The sequence below is a fragment of the Lagopus muta genome, chromosome 10 (genome assembly GCF_023343835.1).
Source record: "Lagopus muta isolate bLagMut1 chromosome 10, bLagMut1 primary, whole genome shotgun sequence".
Taxonomy (NCBI): Eukaryota; Metazoa; Chordata; class Aves; order Galliformes; family Phasianidae; genus Lagopus; species Lagopus muta.
The window spans coordinates 3,774,727-3,792,933 of NC_064442.1; the positions used below are offsets into that span (position 1 = coordinate 3,774,727).

At 39.7% G+C, this 18,207-nt stretch overlaps 1 protein-coding gene across 1 annotated transcript in view; it reads left to right on the forward strand.

Moving 5' to 3' along the window:
- LOC125698371 (protein FAM169B-like) overlaps positions 1 to 18,207 on the forward strand; it is a 262,140-nt gene that overhangs the window by 47,410 nt on the left and 196,523 nt on the right. Inside the window, exons 11-12 of the mRNA XM_048956594.1 lie at positions 15,595 to 15,716; positions 16,804 to 17,004. The gene's annotated coding sequence lies outside the window, so the exon portion shown is untranslated. The remainder of the gene's footprint in view (positions 1 to 15,594; positions 15,717 to 16,803; positions 17,005 to 18,207) is intronic.

Genomic DNA, 18,207 nt, shown 5'->3' on the forward strand with positions numbered 1-18,207 from the left:
GTTGGTTTGAAGAACAGTCTGGAACATCTTTAAAAATTTCAGGTTATTTGTAGTATTCCAGCTGTATTGTGTAAAATCTGATTCTAATAATTCATCTGTTCCCCTTAATACAAGTAGGCAAACATTTGGTGATTCGAGTTTGCTGTGTGTATTTATGCCTTGCCTTTTGGAAATTGGTTTCCACTGTGCATTTAGAAAATTTTAAAATGAAACCTGAAAATATTTTCACTCTCTTTACAGTGTTTAAATTGCAAAGCACCCTGTTGCTGCCTTGAGCTTTTTGCTCTGTGTAAAATCAGTCATTTCAGTGATAATCCACTTACAACTGTGCTCAATTATCCACTTGCACTGTGAGTTGCCAAGTATTTATCTAGTTGCAGAGAATAAAACCTATTTGGAAAAATTGGGTAAAAAGTGAATATCAGGAGAGGTGAGGTTGGAGGAAAAGACTGCTGGGAAGGAGGAATGCTTAAAGGTAGGGGTTGGAAAAAAGATGGATATAAAGGAGAAACGTGGTAGATTCAGAAAAGACTTGAGAGAAAAAGGTCAAGAAGAGGAAATGGGAAAGTAGTATGGCTTAGCGGATGAGGTCTGGTCTAACAGATGGAGGAGAAGGAGATTTATGCCCAACTTTGCAAGCGAACTTCTGTGTGACTGTGGATTGTTTGTATCACCTCCATGTCCTCAGTTTCACCTTCTGTAAAATAGGTCCTGTGGTACTTACCCTCCTCTGAGATGCGTGAATGGGAAATGCTAGACAAGAGCTTCTGTAACACTGGTTATTCTGATTTATTGTTTTTCCTTTGCTAAGCTAGCATTTAGCCAATGGCACTCTGCCCTTTCACTTGTAGGAGAACTGAAAACCTAAAGAAAGAAAAACACACTGCTCCTCAGCTCTCTTTCGGGAAAGGCGGGAGGCATTTAATTATTTAAGCATCTCCTTTTCATGTTGCTTCTGGGTTTTGAATCGTTATCGTTGTGGTTGTTAAGGCTATAGGCTCTACATAAATCATTTAAATAAATAATAAATAAGTCATATCATTAAGTAATACACTGATATTATTTATGGCTGTAGGGAGAAGGTAGGAATGCTGTGGATATGATTGTGTTTCAAATGGAAGGAAGCCTTTGTTAGGCTCATCATTTTATAGCCCTCCTTTTGGAGTTAAAGCATTAGCTGGTGAACTGTCCTGGGAGGTGGACATCCTCTGAAAGAATTAGCCACCAGCTGAGAGCCTCTGATATGGTTATCCATGGGGCACACTGTGTGTCCTGTCATGGCCCCTGCTGAATACAGGTCTAACTCACAGACCTCTTGTTCCTCTCATTCTTGATTTGCTCTCAGAAAGGACCAAAGGTTTTGCATCAGGCAGCACTCAGCAGTGTGATGTGTCGTGCTGTACTGGGCAGGCACTAGCATTGTCAGGCTTTGTAACTGCTTAAGTCCTGCAGAGCGTTGCCTCCAAGGCATTCCTTTGTGGAAAAGGATGAAGGCCTAATATTTACTGGGCTGCTCTGAACATCTCGTGTCCTAGTGTTGTAACTAAAATAATTTCTTGCTCGGTAAAAGCAGAACCAGTCATTTCAAGTTGGAATACGTGTACTTGCAATGTGTATTTGCAATTAAAGATAGGATGATATCACTTTAAAATCTTTTTTTTTTTTTTTTTTTTTTTTTTTAATGAAAACTCAACTTACGAAGATATTGGAGTTGGAGAATACTGTACTCCACTTTTACTTCTGCTCTGAATTTTTGTTTGTCTCATTATTTTTCCTTGGCTGAATTTTCCACACAATTTAAGTATTCAAAAGAAAAAAAATTGTCCCAGCTAGTCCTGCTTCCTGTGGTTCATTATCACCAAGTAGTTGGGAACAGATCAGTTCTATAATTTGTTGAAAATAAGTAAGACAATTATAGAAGAATTGTCAGTGGGTGATGAGAAGAAGTATGACTTTATCAGTAATTATGTCTCTATGCAGGCTGATAAGTGCCTTTACTGAAGTGCTTATAAATGCTTAACTTCTTAAATCTGGATAAATCATCTACACCGTGGGGCCTGCCCTGAACATGGCAGTGCTGCCATGCTTGTGACACATGGTGCATGTCTTCATGCCGCATCAAAGAGTGTGAACCTGTGTGAAACCTTACATTGCTTCCTGTGCCATCAAACAGACACTGATCCAATCAGCATCCTCGTGGGGCTGTTCATTTGCACAGATAAATTGAGTCTGAGTCTCTTTTTGGTTGGTGGAAAATGGTACCAGTGGAAAGAGCCAGGTTGGAGGGGAGACATGGGCCCACACATTCCTTAACCCCCAAAATCTCAACTGTAGGTGGGTCCAGTACCGCCATTTATTTCAGCACCTTGGAACAGCTTTGGTGGGAGCCATACCCAAGGATATTATTCTCTGGAAGCATCTTGTTTTCTCTTCCTAGGAGTATAATGGCTTTGTGTCAGAGGCTGGATTTTCATGGTATATATAGATTCAGAGCTGGTTTGCATGTTGCCTTCACTCTCAAGAGAAACTTGCACATGCTTTAACCCACAGCAGATCCACGTGATTTATATGCTGTATTTTAATGTCATGTGGCTCCTTGAGATTAAGAGAAAGTGAGGAGCACAGGTTCTAATTACCAAGCAGGTAGATGGTTGTATGTTCTGTAAGCCCCTTATCCCTAAGCACATATCCAGCATTCCTTTTTGAGGTGTTGTGTTCTACTTGTCCTGAATGCATTGCAGAGCTGAGGATATAATAGGTGGTGCTTTGTTGTCAGCACTTCACTGAACTCATTGATGTTAATATTGTTTACAACTCATTTATTGTTGTACATGCCAATTTCACATGATTTTTTTTTTTTTTAAATAACATTTCAAATTCACCAGCTTGAATTTTGAGAATAACTATCTTTGCAGGATTTACCTTCCCATATATAACTGAGGGTTATAATTTTCCACTGACAAGTTCGGATCTCCTGGCCTTTGCCTGCCTTTGAACCAGCTAGGTGGACCTGGCTCCAGTGAGGTGGAAAAACTCTGAAGTTTCTTTCCCCTTGGGGCAGGATCCACCCAACTCATTGCTAGTGAGAAATACCACGAAGTCAGCATAACTAACATTTGGAAACTTACTGCTGTCCTTAGCTTTAGTGCAAATCCCCAGCTGGGACTTCAGCTCGCTGCACTTAAAGGCAGAGGTTGAGCGCACTGAAGCAGTTAGTGCATTTAGCCAGCACCTTGTGATCACCTCACCCAGTCCCACCAATCATGGATGTGGCTTCCTTTCGCTTGTTCTAAATTGGTTTTAATTTTCTTTTAAATAATTCTTAAGTGTGACTTTTTCAGTGCTAGAGTGGGAACTATGACTAATTATAAAATCATTACATGATTAAACTCAATTAACTTCAAATAACCCTTGAAATTTGCTTAATGTCAGCCCTTGGCCCTGCTTGAACCAATAAGTATTGCTCACCTTTTGTAATGGGTATGAAAAGAGGTGATTGCAGAGCATGATTGTTCAGAGCCAGCTGAGCCAGAGAACAGCCTAACAGAGCAGGGTTAAACTGGTTGCAAACATCTGAATGCTGCCACATCAAGATGGGGAACAGAGTCTTCTACCCCTAGCTGGGATATTTTTTTCCCATTTTTTTTCTCAAGTAAGAAAGCTTTGAAAATTCTCTTCAGCCTAACATTCAATGGTCCCAATCTCCTTTGCAAATGTTAATAAGGGTTAAACCTCACAAAACCACCAAGGCATGGGAAAGTAATGTCATCTCTCGTTAGGCTGTGGATACCAAAGCATAGATGACTCAAAGGATAAGAATCAGAGCAGGATCAAAATCCTGAATTATATATTTTTACTAAAGCTGGTTGTCACAAAATGCTGAAAGTTTCTTACAGCACATGAGAGGAAGGGTTTTCTTTCTTGATTATTGGGCACATCTGGTTGTTGCGGGTCTTTTCCATTTTTTACTTTTTCTTTATGAAGCCATCTCTGGTTCCAGTCTGTCTTCCAGCTAGAGCCTGGCAACGGACCTGGCAAAAGCATGCAGAAGAATACCAGCAGCTATATTTCTGTGCTCAGTTCCTGTGAGGACAGAAGGGGATGTCATTATTGCTACTGTTCCTGGCAGTCTGCTCTGACTGAGAAACTGGAGCGGACAGTAATATTGTTTGCATTGGAGGTAGACAGTAGATGATGGATAGAATTTTTCCAGTAGGTAATTAGATGGGCATGGTATCCAGACAGTCATAAAGATGCCTGATGATCTATTAAAAGATGTCCTATGTACGCTGCGCTGGCCACGAAATATTCTGAGTGTCTTACTACTTATAGTGCTCCTCCATTAAAAATCCTAGCTTCCTTGAAGAGTCTTGCCTGAGACACATCTTTTTTTTTTTTGGTCTGTTTATGATGAATGTGAGCAGATCATCAGTGTTGACTAATTAATAGAGTCCTTTTTTTACTTTGGGTTGCTGAAGCTCATGTAAGTTTTTATAGACTCTTGAAGGGCATCATATGAGGTCTCAACCCATCTATTAAACAATAGAAGTAGTGAGAGAGAGAATGTAAACACTTGTCTCTAAACATGAGCATTTATATCCCCAGCTCACTATTTGAGTCTGGTTTTGTGACTGAGAGTGCCCTGGGGTCATCACTGAGCAGCTTGTTCGACTGTGACTTCTGAATGATGAATGCCCCCACTTAAATTACAGATCACTATCCCATGACAAAAATCACCATTATTATTGACCTCTGCAGGGGCAGCAAGGGGTGACTGGACCATGGTGGAGGGCTTCACTTGCTACAGCTATGCTTTCCCTGATGGCAAATGGAAATTTGACAACAGTCTGTCCTGTAGGACACTTGGTAGGGAAGTTTGTCTCTGCACTTGCCATTCTGTCACTTCGCTACAGACAGTTTTCCTGCTAGTCAGATTAACTAGGGTCAGAAGCTGAATACTTGGATATTTGACCTCTGAATGAACCTCACTAAAATAAAGGCAAGAAATGTGTTCTGCAGCGCTTTCTCCAGCACTTGAGAGTGGAACTGAACATCAAAGGGTGGATTTTTCAGAAGGACAGAGACTCAGTTGTGTTGTTGAAATCAGAAAAGTGTACAAATTCCCCTCATCTCACTGGGGAGAAAAATCTCCCACGAGTCTAAGGATCTGTGTATTGTGTTGCTTGTTCCACATTCTATGACAAGTGCTCATAAAAAGAAGTTCAAACAAAAAAATTAAGGATCCAAGACGTTAATGATGTGAAAAGGCCATTATGTTTGAACACTTGCATTGAAATAGTTTCTTTACTGGAATTAGTTTGGGCAATGCCTGTCTCTCTGTTGGATATGTTCAGCTTTTGCATATTGGGAACAAAGTGGAAGTCCTCTTTTCCCACCAGAAAGGAGCAATTGCAGCAGAAACAGCAATTTTGAACATGCAGTGCAATTTTGGGCTGAAGGATGTTGCAGCTAGAATAGAGCTGGGACAAATGTTTGGCAGCAATTTCTTCCCAGCAGTCTGTGGACCTCCTTCTGCACTGGTCAATCAGGAGCTGGTTGCAATGGTAATCTCTCCCTGCTGTCCCTTGACAGATTGATTTTGACCCTTAACTGCCACTTCCACCTGCTAATTACTTGATCATGTTCTCTCCTAATGCCCTTTCCACCTGTCACTGGCCCGATTTTGTCATTCTCACGTTCTGCTGCTACTCTTTCCAAGTTTGGGCTATTTGTTCTTAAAACCTTCTCCTCCTTGCTGCTTTCCTCCTCGTGCTACTCATCTCAAAGATGACCGTTAATATCCAGAATATTTAAGGCTACTGGTCTCTATCGCTTACTTGTTGGTACGGCTGGGGAGAGGGAGTGAAAATTTGGGGGTTGCCTTTTAATTTGAGCTTTGTTGGTGCTGGCTTGACCTTTAATCAGGTGCCTGGCTGTTGTTTGTTTGCTGATGGTTTTTACAGAACGGTCCCTTGTAAATAGACATGGAAAGGGCAAGAGAGTAACTGAAGATTGTGCATTGTACACCACTGTTTTTTTTCATGGGAGCCTATTAAAGGCAGTTTTCAGTTCTTCTATCCATCTCTTTGTCAATTTGCCTTCTGTGTCCATCCACTTGTGCATTTATTTAGTGGTAATATTAACTACTGTATCATCCTCTTGGATTGTAACATTGTGTTCAGAATAAAGCCAGAGATGCAAAGCGCACTGAACCCATTATAAAAAAATAAAAGGGCTTTCCTTGATTGCATTTAGCTCAATAAACACAGTTTGTCAGAGATGTCTTTATCTCCTTACATTTAAGCGATTAAATGTTGGTAAAAATAGCTTCAGAAATAAAACATGAAGAGAGCTTCTGGCAAAGCCCTGTCCAGTTTAATTCATACATTAAATATTTGCTAGTAGGGTCAAAAGCTGAATGCTTAGATATTTTGCCCTTTGAATGAACCTAGCTAAAATAAAGACAAGGAAATCAGTTCTGCAGAAGCTGTCTCCAGAATACTAGGATCAATTTAAACATCAAAGGATGAACAGATCATACAGATGGACAGCCATATTATTCTGCACAATTAATACTCAGAGAGGTGTTTCCTGAATTCCAAATCTTGTGCTGGGAAGATAATATTAACATTTCAGAGTTTTAATTATGTAAAAGACAGTCCTTGATCCTCAGCTCCTGAAAAACAGAACAGTTGATTTTGCATTAATGAATGTAGAAAACATCCCCCAGCCTGAATCTCTGCAATCTTTTTTTATGGTGAAATTAGCATTTATATTTCTAAAGGTAATTTTTAGACAAGACAATAAATAAATGATATGCTGGTAACCTCCAGATGGATGAAGTGTTGCTCGCCCAGTGTTTACAATGAGAATTGGCCGACTGCATAAGGGCCAGCTCTGGTGAGCAGGGCTAGGTCTGCCCTGACCTTAGGTCCACTATGAGGATCTGTATCTCACTGCTAGGTTCAGAATGCATTAGGACTGTTCTGGGAGGGTTTCTTCAAATAGGATCTTTCACATTTGGGGATTTGAGTCCTTTGAGGTGCTGAGAAGAAGGGAGAGAGCAACAGCCAATTGCTGTCACCAGCTTGAGCTGAAATTTGCCCCATGTCTGCTCTGAGTCTGGACGTCTCTGCTGGGCTCTGGGTCACACTTGTGAGTCAGGTCTCAATAATGGGTTTTTTTGGAGTTCATTATCTCTGCATGTGCCTAATTTTAATAAGATCCTGAGCAAGCTCTCAGATTTGAGGTGAATGTTTTTCGTAGTTCAGGAATATCACTTTTGTGTCCGGATGTTTTGATGGATACTAAAATTTCACATCGAACTGTAACTTTCTTTAGGCACCTGAATAAGTGTCCTTATTTTTGTTAAGTGATTTCAAGAGCTCCCATGTTCTCAAATACTGTACCACTGCCTTTTAAGTTGCCCAACTAAAATATCAGTGCTTTGAAAATCTTAGCCATGATTATTTTCTGTGTTTCCAAAATTAGATCATTGTTTGTTTTTAATAAAGGACTGCATTACATAATACAGATTACACGATAGCGTTTAGTTTTGGATCATAAATGGTATTAAGAATGGATTAAAATAAGTAAAATAAATCCCAAGGTGCTGATGTTTGTCCACTGAATAAAAGCAGATTTTGCCATTTACTTCCATTGGCTCTATCAGATAAATTCTGCATCATGATGGAAGTACACAATATTTGCTTAGTTTGGTTCATGTGATTGTCAGTGGAGTGACTTGACTTCAGAAGCGAAGCGTTGCTTTGCTGTACATAATTAACATTACAGTGTGGTAGGTTCTGCATATGAAAATCCAAGCTATTGTAAATTGTGGTTTCCTTGCCAACCATATCTCAGCTCTCGCACTTCTGTAGTTGTCTCTGCGATGCTTTGTGCAGTATTAATACCACTCACCTAATACTGGGGCTGAGTGGATCTGCAAAATCTAGCTGTTATTCTTTCTAGCTATTATATAGAAATATATTAATATGAAAAAAAAAACCATTTAAGATGTTGCATTTTCCAAGTAACCCTCTTCTGGAATCCTTCTAGTAAACAGACGACATTGGGAAAGTTTCAAAAGGCTCTTTTATTTTTCTCAATTGTTTGTGGCTAATGAATTTGCATTCGTAAACATAAGAATGTTTTGTCTGAATTGCAATTAAAGCATTAGAACTGACTGTTCTGCTAAAGAATAGGTCATGTAGCTTGAATTTGGTGTTTTGAATATTTCATACTGGGAGCAAACTGTTTGCCAGCTAGTTGCAAACCAAGACTTATACCGCATGTTTAAGGTATAAGCAAGGTCTTAGCACTGCTCTTTTCTTGTGTGGAAAATCATTTGCATTGCTCATTTCCATGTTATTTTTATTAAATATAGAAATCAGAAGGATATAAATCTTGTTTATTTCTTAATCAAAGTTAATTTGCATATGGAAGCCCTATGTGATCCAGCTTGTGCTGTTCTTGCATGATCTCTAAGCATGCGAATGAAAGGCATACCTAGGAATAGATTGAATGGGACAGTCTCCCTCCCTCATAGTAGCATGGCACTGTATCAGGAGTGTAGTGCAATTGCACCTTAAAGCCTGAGAAAAGAGAGCAGGACTTGGCACCACACAGCCCACAGTAGTGGGTTCATGCTGTGTTTCGTTTCCAAATCTCTGTGCTGCTATACATGAAATGTAATCAGTCCAGATCTACAACAGCTGTGATTTAGCTTTGATATCTTCACTGACTTTTGTCCGGTTAAGCACCCTCTCAGTACTTGCCATCGTGATCTCCTTAGCATTTACAGCTGGGCTAACTGCAGAATGCAACGTGTGATTTGATGCAATGCCCTTAATGTCAATAACAGGATACTGTTTTGTTTTCCTTCCCTGTTCTTTTTGTTCCTTCACAAACTTAATAAGATTGGTGTTTTGGCAAGCTTCTGAAGCCTCATTAGTTCCTGTAATGCAGTGCAGCACTTAGCCCAGTGGGTGCAAAGTGGGGGACTGCGTTGCCCTGTGAGCTCAGGGACAAGCAGGAAGAGTTCGGAATACCCTAAGCTGGTCCTGCTGCTGCAGGTAATGTATTGTCAAAGTACGGCCTATTTTTCTTACCTAGGGTGTGTATAAAGAGGGATTGGCATCAGGAACAGGCCATTAAGCAATTGAAACTCTAATAGAAAAACATAACCTTATCACAGATTAAAAAAAAAAAAAACCCTCAGAAAATAGCTCAAATATAAGGTTAATTGGAGCCAGAAATGTCAAACTAATGTAGCAATTTACCCTGGGAGACTGCCCTGGCCTTTGAGTATAGCAGTAGTACAGACTACTGAGTAGGATAGTGGAGAAATATAATAGGATTTTATGTAGTCCCCTGTCATATTAAACGTTCTTTGCAATTAATTTCTTGTTGCAATGTTATTTTCAATGACCTATTTTTTTTGACCTCCTACAATCTTTAAGCTACCAAAGTGGGGCGCTGGGGAATTCACATTTCTTAAAAAATAATAATAAAAAAAAAATCACTTAAACAACTATCGAGATACATATTGCAGTGTAGACTGATATTAACTCAGAGTGGTTTAAAAAGGCCATTGACTCATTCCAGAATATCCCTAAGCCTATGAGCTATACTGATCCATTCAGGAAAAAATGCAGTCTTTGAATAGTTTGTTTAGAAACAAGTGGGAGTTCTCTTGGACTGAGTCTGAGGATGCCTGCCCTGTTGATGAAACATGATAGATGGTCCTTTCTGTGCTACTGTTTCTGGCTTTTTCTGTTAGCTGGACATCAGATTAAAGCAGCTTGGTATTATGTCCAGGCCTGATTAATCAAAAACTACCAGACTTGAAATTAATGATAAATTCCCGAAGTTGTGAAATACCCAGGGCATCCTGCTAGTTTCTGACTGTTCTGACTTCCACCAAATCCCTTCCATGTTATCTGGATAAAACATCCATTCCCATTTTTAAGCAAACGCTAAGGAAGTGGTTTGTACTCATTTTTATGCAGACACTTCTGTAGTAAACTATGGAATTTACGTTTCTCAGGAGGCCTTATGTTTCCTGACAACATCTTTCTGTCTGAAGCTGCAGGTGGTGAAATGGTCAAATCCCCAAATACCCAGATCATTCCAGGGCAGTATGAGATCTGGCAGGGAATGTTTGATAGAAACAGTTCAGGTGGTTTGGGAGAGAATAGATAATCTCTACAAGTCCCTTTCATTCCTGTTTTTCTATTATTCTAAAAGATGTGCTACGTGGTGATAATATACCTCATGTTATGTTTGCAGCTAAGGAGACCAGTTAAAAGGAGAAAGAACAGTAGAGGTGACAAAACTTTCCGATCTTGAATTAGAACTCTTAACATAAGCCCAAGTGTTTTCCAAGCAAGTATCCTTAACATTTTTCCCTGTGGTAGTAAGGATTTTTTATTTTTTAAGTAGAACTGGAACCAAATATCACTGAATCAAAGAAGTCTGCATTAATCAAAGCACATCAAAGATGTTCCTCATCAGTTGCCTGGAGCAACAGAATCTACAGTGTATCATCTTTCTTACTTACGCTAAGCTGGAAGAATTCAGAGGAAAGAATTTTGTCTGTTTGCTCTCAAATGAATACAGAAATAGTACTTTCAAGGCTTCTTTAATAGTTCAGTGGATTGGTTTGTTCAGTCACTGCAATTTCTGAGTTCCAGACTTAGATTGCCCAGAAATGCTTTTCATAAGAAAATTAGTCAAATCAACCTTTAAATGCATGGATTTCCCCCCTTGACAGAGTTACAGACTTGCTTCCTAGGACATGAAAATGGTGCCCTGCAACCCCTCACTGCCTCCCTACAGACAGATTATATTCTTAGCATATAGAAAGAGGAAGCAGCTCAGCAGAACCAATAAACAGAATTCCCTGCTTAAGTAAGAAACACTGCTCAGATCAATATTTTCTGGTGTTCCCCAATAAGGAAATTAGGAGTACTTATATTTACTGCGTATTCCTAGAAAATCAATTTGTTATCTAAAACTTGCGAAAGCTCGGTGTAACTAAGTGATTACTCAGGCATAGAAAGTCCTGAAGTTTAAATCTCAGCTGGATTGATTCTTACACTTGCTTGAGCAGTTGATAAAATGCTCACCAGCAAAATCTCTTCGTCCATCCTGGGGAGTTTCAGGGCAGCACTGATAGATACTCAGACATTTCATGTTGATTGCCTCTGCCAGAATAAAAATCCAGCAGCACATGAGCATAGCGATCAATCTGCAGTAACACTGAGGTTGGAGCTATGTTTTTATGGTTTTCTAGGTCACATGTTCTACACCTCCTTCCTAATGAGTCCCAAAGCATTTGGCAGAATGTGTACCCATGGGCTGAGTCCCCTTCCCCAGCTCAGGGATGGAACGTGTTGGCAATTCAGCTCAAGCAACACTTCAGGCTGGTTGTTAAAACAGGAAGTGAAGAACAGGAGTTCTCCAACTGAAACTGCAGGGGGAATTTTAGTGTGGTAAAATTTAATTATCCCAACTGGAATAAGGCCAAGATCCAGGAGTTTATAATACCCTCTGCTCTTGCAAACAAATGCCATAGATCTTTAAGGATCACTAGTGGTCAGTGGGCTTCACGTCACATATCAGAGATAGTTATTAATCAGAAATGTAGATATTTAATTGTTTCATAACACAAATATATTTGGATGGCCGCTAGTTGCAGCATTCAGGTTCTGGAAGGAATTAAACAGCTCTGGAGGAGATATTAATCGTAATAAAAATGATGCCATTAAAACCAGCTGACATGCAATGGGTGAATAAGAGATGAGATGTACATTGAAGGACCTGTAAGGTGATATTTCGGTACACTAAATCACCAGTCATGTTTGGTGACCATCAGCATCACACTGTTTGGTGGAAAGGAATAGAAAAGGTTAACAGCATTCCTTTGTATAATGGGGTCAACTCCTGTGGAAATCTGTACGATGAATTTACCCTGATTTCTGTAGAAGTGGAAGCTATGTGCAAATGAATTGGGAAATGGGTGTAAGTGGCACTATTACATTGTGTTAATTAGCCTGGCATTGATGAACTCTACGAAGCCTGGGAACTTCCACAGCAGGAAAGAGAGTACATCACAGAGAATCCCTTTCGTCATGTCTGACTTGTGCCATGGGACATCAATTAAAAAACCAGACCAGGCCACTTTTAATCGCTTTAATGAGAAATTAGGTTTTTTTTTTTAATCTTTGTTGAACCGTCTGTCTACTTTTCTACAGTACATCTCATCATAAAGGTAGATGAGGTGCTAATTACTTGTCTTGGCTGCTTTTCTGAACACAAGGTTTGTTATTCTGTACTGCACCTGTCATCATAGGCTCTGATACTTGGGATCATGGGCAATGCTGTACTACCAACTGTAATAAAGAGTAGAAGGCCAGTGATCCTGTATGTCCGTTGTTAAAATGAAGAAAGACTTGCACAGTTGTCCGTATTGGTACATCCCAGTGCAATGGTACTTACACCATAACAGTATTATCTCAGGGAACATAAGTCTGCTACAGCATATTGCCACTTTAACCACCTGAACTGCCTTTTAGTTCCAGTTTCAACTCGGTGTCAAAAATATTACCCCGTTTAAGATTAATTTGTGACAAAATGTCATATTAATACAGCTATATTTCCCAGGGGATAAATATGGCCTTTTGAAGAGCAGCCATGGCAGAGTGCTATATAGGACTATAGAGAATTATCAACAGGCTTTTTCTTTAGCAAATGTCATGCTACCAGAAGAATGGTGCAGTTTGCAGCTAAGTGCAGTGTATGGACTGCTCTATTATGAGAGTGAGGTTATGATATTTTCTTCCTATTAATCCATATCTCATCTCTAATTATATTAGTGCCTCTCAATGACACCTGATTAAGAATCTGAGGAGGAAACTGTGTTACCTATAAATCCATCAGCATTGTATCACATTTATTTTTTGCACTTCAGCTATTTTGGGAGGGTGATGTTTACCTTGAGGTTTGCACATCATTGGAGGAATTACTTCTGATTTTCACCACAGGGTATGCAGTCACTGTTGAGCCCTATGTAATATGGAGGAGTTTGCTTCTAAGCAGCTAAATCCAGCACCAGTACTAAGCAACTGTAATTCCAGTGAAACCAATGCCAACTGCACCTGCAGGTGCTAGGGCTGACTTTGGAACAGTATATCAGGTATTCTTGTACTGAAGTAGAATAAACTTTGTATTTCATTGCACCTTCGGTACCTGTGGTACACCGTGGATATGTCTGAGCTATTGAAAACAAACTTCTTAACAGCTCTCAGATGTAAGGAAAGTGAAGATGAAAAAAGTCCTAAAATGAATCTCTTGCCTCACAGCATTCCACCAAGATGACTCAGAAAGTGACAAGGGAACCAAACTGCAAATTAGGCTCTAGTGTTTGTTGAAGACATTTGCCACTGGTAAAAATGAGTTATTGAAACACTAAAGCTGAGGACTTCAGAGAAACTTTGATTGACAACAATAATTATAGCTATTCTTGTTCCTGTAAGCAATACAGCACAGGCTAGGCGTAATAAATGTATGAAAATGATATTCTAAATCTGAGCAGAAGCAGATATAAATCCAAACAGTTTGTGTCTCCTGTACAAATGTCTGTGCATTCTTGTGTCTTAAAAGTAGCAGTAACTAGCAGGCAGGTGTGTAAATGTGCTCTACAGAGATTAGCCAGCTAACCAGTGATTGTTTTCTAAATAAGCCTCTTTGAATACAGACTTGAATTGGCAGTGTTCAATTCAGTGAAAGAGCTGGGGTTCAGCACCCAAGCCAGGCTGTGTAGCAGAAGCTGAGCCTGGGGGTTCTGCAGGGCAGTTGCAGTTCATGGGACCTCTGCTTCTGTCTCTGGAGGAGATGCCTAATGAATGCTTGAGCCACCTTCAGGCACTTCCAGTGTGCTCACATGGTCTCTATCCGAGGATAACCCTATGTTTGGAGCCTGAACTTCTGCAATATTCCTTTTAGGCAGAGGGGATAGAGCTGAAGAGCACTGTCTTATGTATCCACAAGGAGCTTTTAGCCTCAGGTGGGGAACTACTGAAAAGACCTAGAGCTGGAAACTCTTCTTTGTGGCTAACCAGCCCCCTCACACATGATATTTACATATTACTAAATACTAGTCTCTTCTCTAGACTGTGCCATAGTGCAAGTTGGATACAAAAGGTTCAGGAGTACCTCAGGCTCTGGTTCTCATTCTAAAGTGTCTGGATTTTCTACTGCTGTGGAAGTCTAACATGCGAGAATATAAAACAAATGTTTTATAGCCAATACCTTTTGTTTTTGTCTCTCTAGCTTGACGTCTGCCTCATATTTCCTTCTCCTGCTGTTAAAATCATGCTTGTTACTGAAAAACCCTGCATCCTTCCCGACCCTCTGACATAGTGAAAGCAGGCTTACAGCTGTACTTTGCAAGCAAGCAGCTCCAATTGCTCCACCAGATGTGTATACTGTGAGATCACTTTCCTTCTTCTCACTCCTGGTCTGAGATCTGGATTCACTTAATGACACCAGGCAAAGTGTGGAAGAAGGCTGTAGCTGTTCCTTTCAAGGCTGCAGCAATGCAAAGAAAGTGACTGTAGACTGTTGGTTGTTTTTACTGAACTTAATAGATCACATTGCTGGGAATTATTCGGTAGGATTCACATTGACACGAAAAGGAGAAGTATGAAGTTACTCAGTCCACAAGTGCTGAGAAGGAGTTAAACTGGGGGGGGGGGGAAATAGGAAAAAGAAAATCCTTTATGCTGAAGAAAGATTATGCTGGCTTACTTATCAGGTTCATGCTGAGCCCAGTCGTAATTGGAATGTACCCTTTGTAAAGTTTATTGGGTCCTGGGGCAGCTTGTTACTGAACCGGTCAATTAATCTATTTTTTTTTTTTTAATGAGTTAGGGGATTTCCTTTTGTGGAAAATCACCAGGAAACCTGACCAAATGCCCACAGCTTGGGGAAAGCATGGCCTTAACATATAGAAAACCCTTCCTACATAATTAGGAGAGGAAATAGACACCTCCCCTTACGGGCAGCACATTTGACCAATCCAGGGACAAAATAGATGGGATTTCACCATTGACTTAGGGGTTGTCCAGGGAAGATCACCATGAAACAAGATTACTTGAATGCAGCTTGGTGTTGGAGGAAATAAAACTGTTGAGTCTCCCTGCTGAGAGACAAATGATTTCCTTTTAAAAACCTGTTTGTTCCATGCTGTAACTCCCAATGTAGCAATAATTAATGATATCAGAAGGTTACTAAAGACATTCTGTTATGCTTGCTCTGTTCTAGGCATGAAATTGGATTAACATGAAGATAAACTTCGACTTTAAATCTGTTGAGGAAATCAGTAGTTATGTCAAAATTCACAAATATTAATCTTTTTAAGTGTGTCAGGATACTGTTCATCTATCAGCAAAACATTCTGCCTTGTCAGAATTCTGTTGAAATGTTAATTTCATTAAATACTTTTACCAGTAGCAGGGTATTGTAAAGATGCAGCTTATTGAGTAAAGGAAAACAATCTCACCTCCGGAAACATGGTTATTTCTGTTGCAGTGGCATCCCGCCAGTATCCTCTCATGAGGAAGAATCAATTTGCAAGGTATTGAATAAACCCTTGGGCTCTGCCTTGGAGAGGTGACCACCCATGAAACCAACTGACATGAAAGCACCGCAAGGTATGACAGTGAATTAATAGCGCACCTTTGCTGCAAATGAGCACATGGAAACACTATTGGCTTTAGGGGCAAGCAGCAGGGCAGTTATGAAGACTGAAATTAAGTTAGGTAAAAGATCACTGGGTAATTGGGAAGGGAAGGGACTCCTTATCTTCTCAAACATTTGACGAGTTCAGTGCTGGCCTTGATTCTAAGGTAGCTAATTTTAATCTGGTTGTTATTATAAAAATAAAGAAGTGAAACAGTTGTGTGAGTATGTGAGCCGTGGAACAGCCTGCACTGAAGTCAGCTCAGTTGTAGCATTGTTGCTACTGATTCTCATGAGATGAAAACTCTGCAGGGTATGCCTGAATATGTTGCAGTCATACCTTCCCATTGCAATTTAGCTATACCCTAAGGGGACACGTTAGCTTTGAATGCCCATTTAATTAAGTAGCCTGGTAGTACAATTGTAGTAGTAGAAAAAATAACCTTCAGTGATAGATTGTGGCCCTGCCTGTGGTGGGTGGGGGGGTTGGAGATTCATGATCCTTGAGGTCCCTTCCAGGGCCCTCCCTGGGCCATTCTGTAATTCTGTGATTCCCTTCGCTGAGAGGGCATCATCCAAAAGGCTGACAAGTATCTTAGCAAAATGTTAGTTTGCTTTTGTGATGGCAAAAAAGGAAGGTATTTGTAGCAACAAGTGTGTATCAAGAGAGAAGGGCAAGTTTTTCCAGTTGCTAAAAGTCAGGTAAACCTAAGGTGAAGGCTAGCAGGTAATTCAGTGTTTTCCTGAGCTTATCTTGAAGCAGATGTGTTACCACTGTTCAAAAAATCTGCAATTTTGTGCTCTTAGACAGAAAAAGCATTATAATAAGGAAATATTTTTACAAACAATGACTATTTTTAATGTGTTCTCATAAAAATGTTAAAAATATTTTAATAACGTTTAGGCTACCCATGTCCAGACTTCTCTTAAAAATGTGGTGAAAAAGAGCATTCATAAGTATTTATTATTGACAGCAAATGTTTTCTCAGTACTTCAAAATTTCTTGTTCTGCTTTTTGAAAATGTTCATCAAATCTTGCGTATTTTTTCTCTCTTCTAGATAAGCTGTCATCTTAATAAATCTGAGAGGGTATGAAAACACAGAGTGGCCGTGGAGGTGTTTCGAGTGTGGCTATGGACACACAGCTCCCATTCATCAGGACTGTTTGCATCTGTCTGGCCTGACCTGTTGGCAGAATGCGGCTGTTGCATTTCTTGTCCTGCGCTGTTAAACTCGGTGCTACGCCATGTGATCTTGCTGGTAAGTTGAGGATTTCTAAATTGTGCCCTGTGTAGATGTGTCTTTAGTGTGACTGACTGGAAGGAAAATTAAGCCCAGGCTTAACCTCTGTGATAATCAGAAAACATTTCGTGCTGCTGTCGACTTGAGTGGGAACCACACCGTCTTTGCGTGGAGGAGATAATTAAATCTCTGATGTTTATAAATTATCCAGGCAGTTTTATATAAAAAGTTTTCTTTGATGACCAAGTCAAATATAAAGAGGTAGTCTCATTATTTCTCATTTTGTTATGATCTATTTCTCTTTACCAATTTCTTATTCATTTTTTCCTATACCCCAAATTCTTTTCTTTATCGTAGGCTGCTCGCATGGGCTTAGCTATAGAATCACCTCTCTGTGAAAGAAACATCCTTCTATTTATTGTGTCTATTTTTTTATGATGACTTTTACTTTGAATTTATTTAACAATAGCGTACGTCTTCCCTTTCACTACATTGTAACTGCTCCTTCCTGTGTCATTTGGAACTGGCCAAAGTTGGCAGATCTCAAATTTCTTTTTCCTCTTTGAATTGTGCAGATTCTTTCTCCTTCAGTGATAATGGGCATTGTGTTCCCTTAGAAATATTTTTGGGGGCCTATTATTTCTCAGCCACTTCAGTTGGCAAACTGAAGGCCTGGAAACAAATTAGCTTGGATGGCAGCCCAAGCTGTCAAAATGAGCCTTCCATTCATTACTGAATCATCCACCTCCTGCATTTAGATCTTCAGTCCCACTTTTCCAGTAAGCTTCTCAGTTGAGTTATTGGAATTCTTTTTTTCTGTCACTTTTGAACTCGCTACTCCAGTCTACTTCACTTTCGACCACACAGCAAAGCTACTTCCCTATTATCTGGAAGTAATGAACTAATAAATGCTGGTATAAAGGGCACAGCTGGGCATTATTTTTGGTAGAAGACATTAAAATTATATTTTCCTCACATATTATTTCTCTGTGAGTTACCAGAGTCTGAGGCCTTGATCACTTTGTCAGGCAAGAAACTCCATGTAGGAAAACTGATTCCTACAACGGTATCATTAAAATCATATTTTTAGTTTGCTCTGGAAAGTTCTGGGGATGAGGTAGGAAGGTCTTGTATCCTTTACATATTTATGTCCCTTTATTTTTATTTTTATTTTTTTTTCCACTTCTTTTTTTTTTTTTTTTTTTTTTTTTGTGTGTGTGT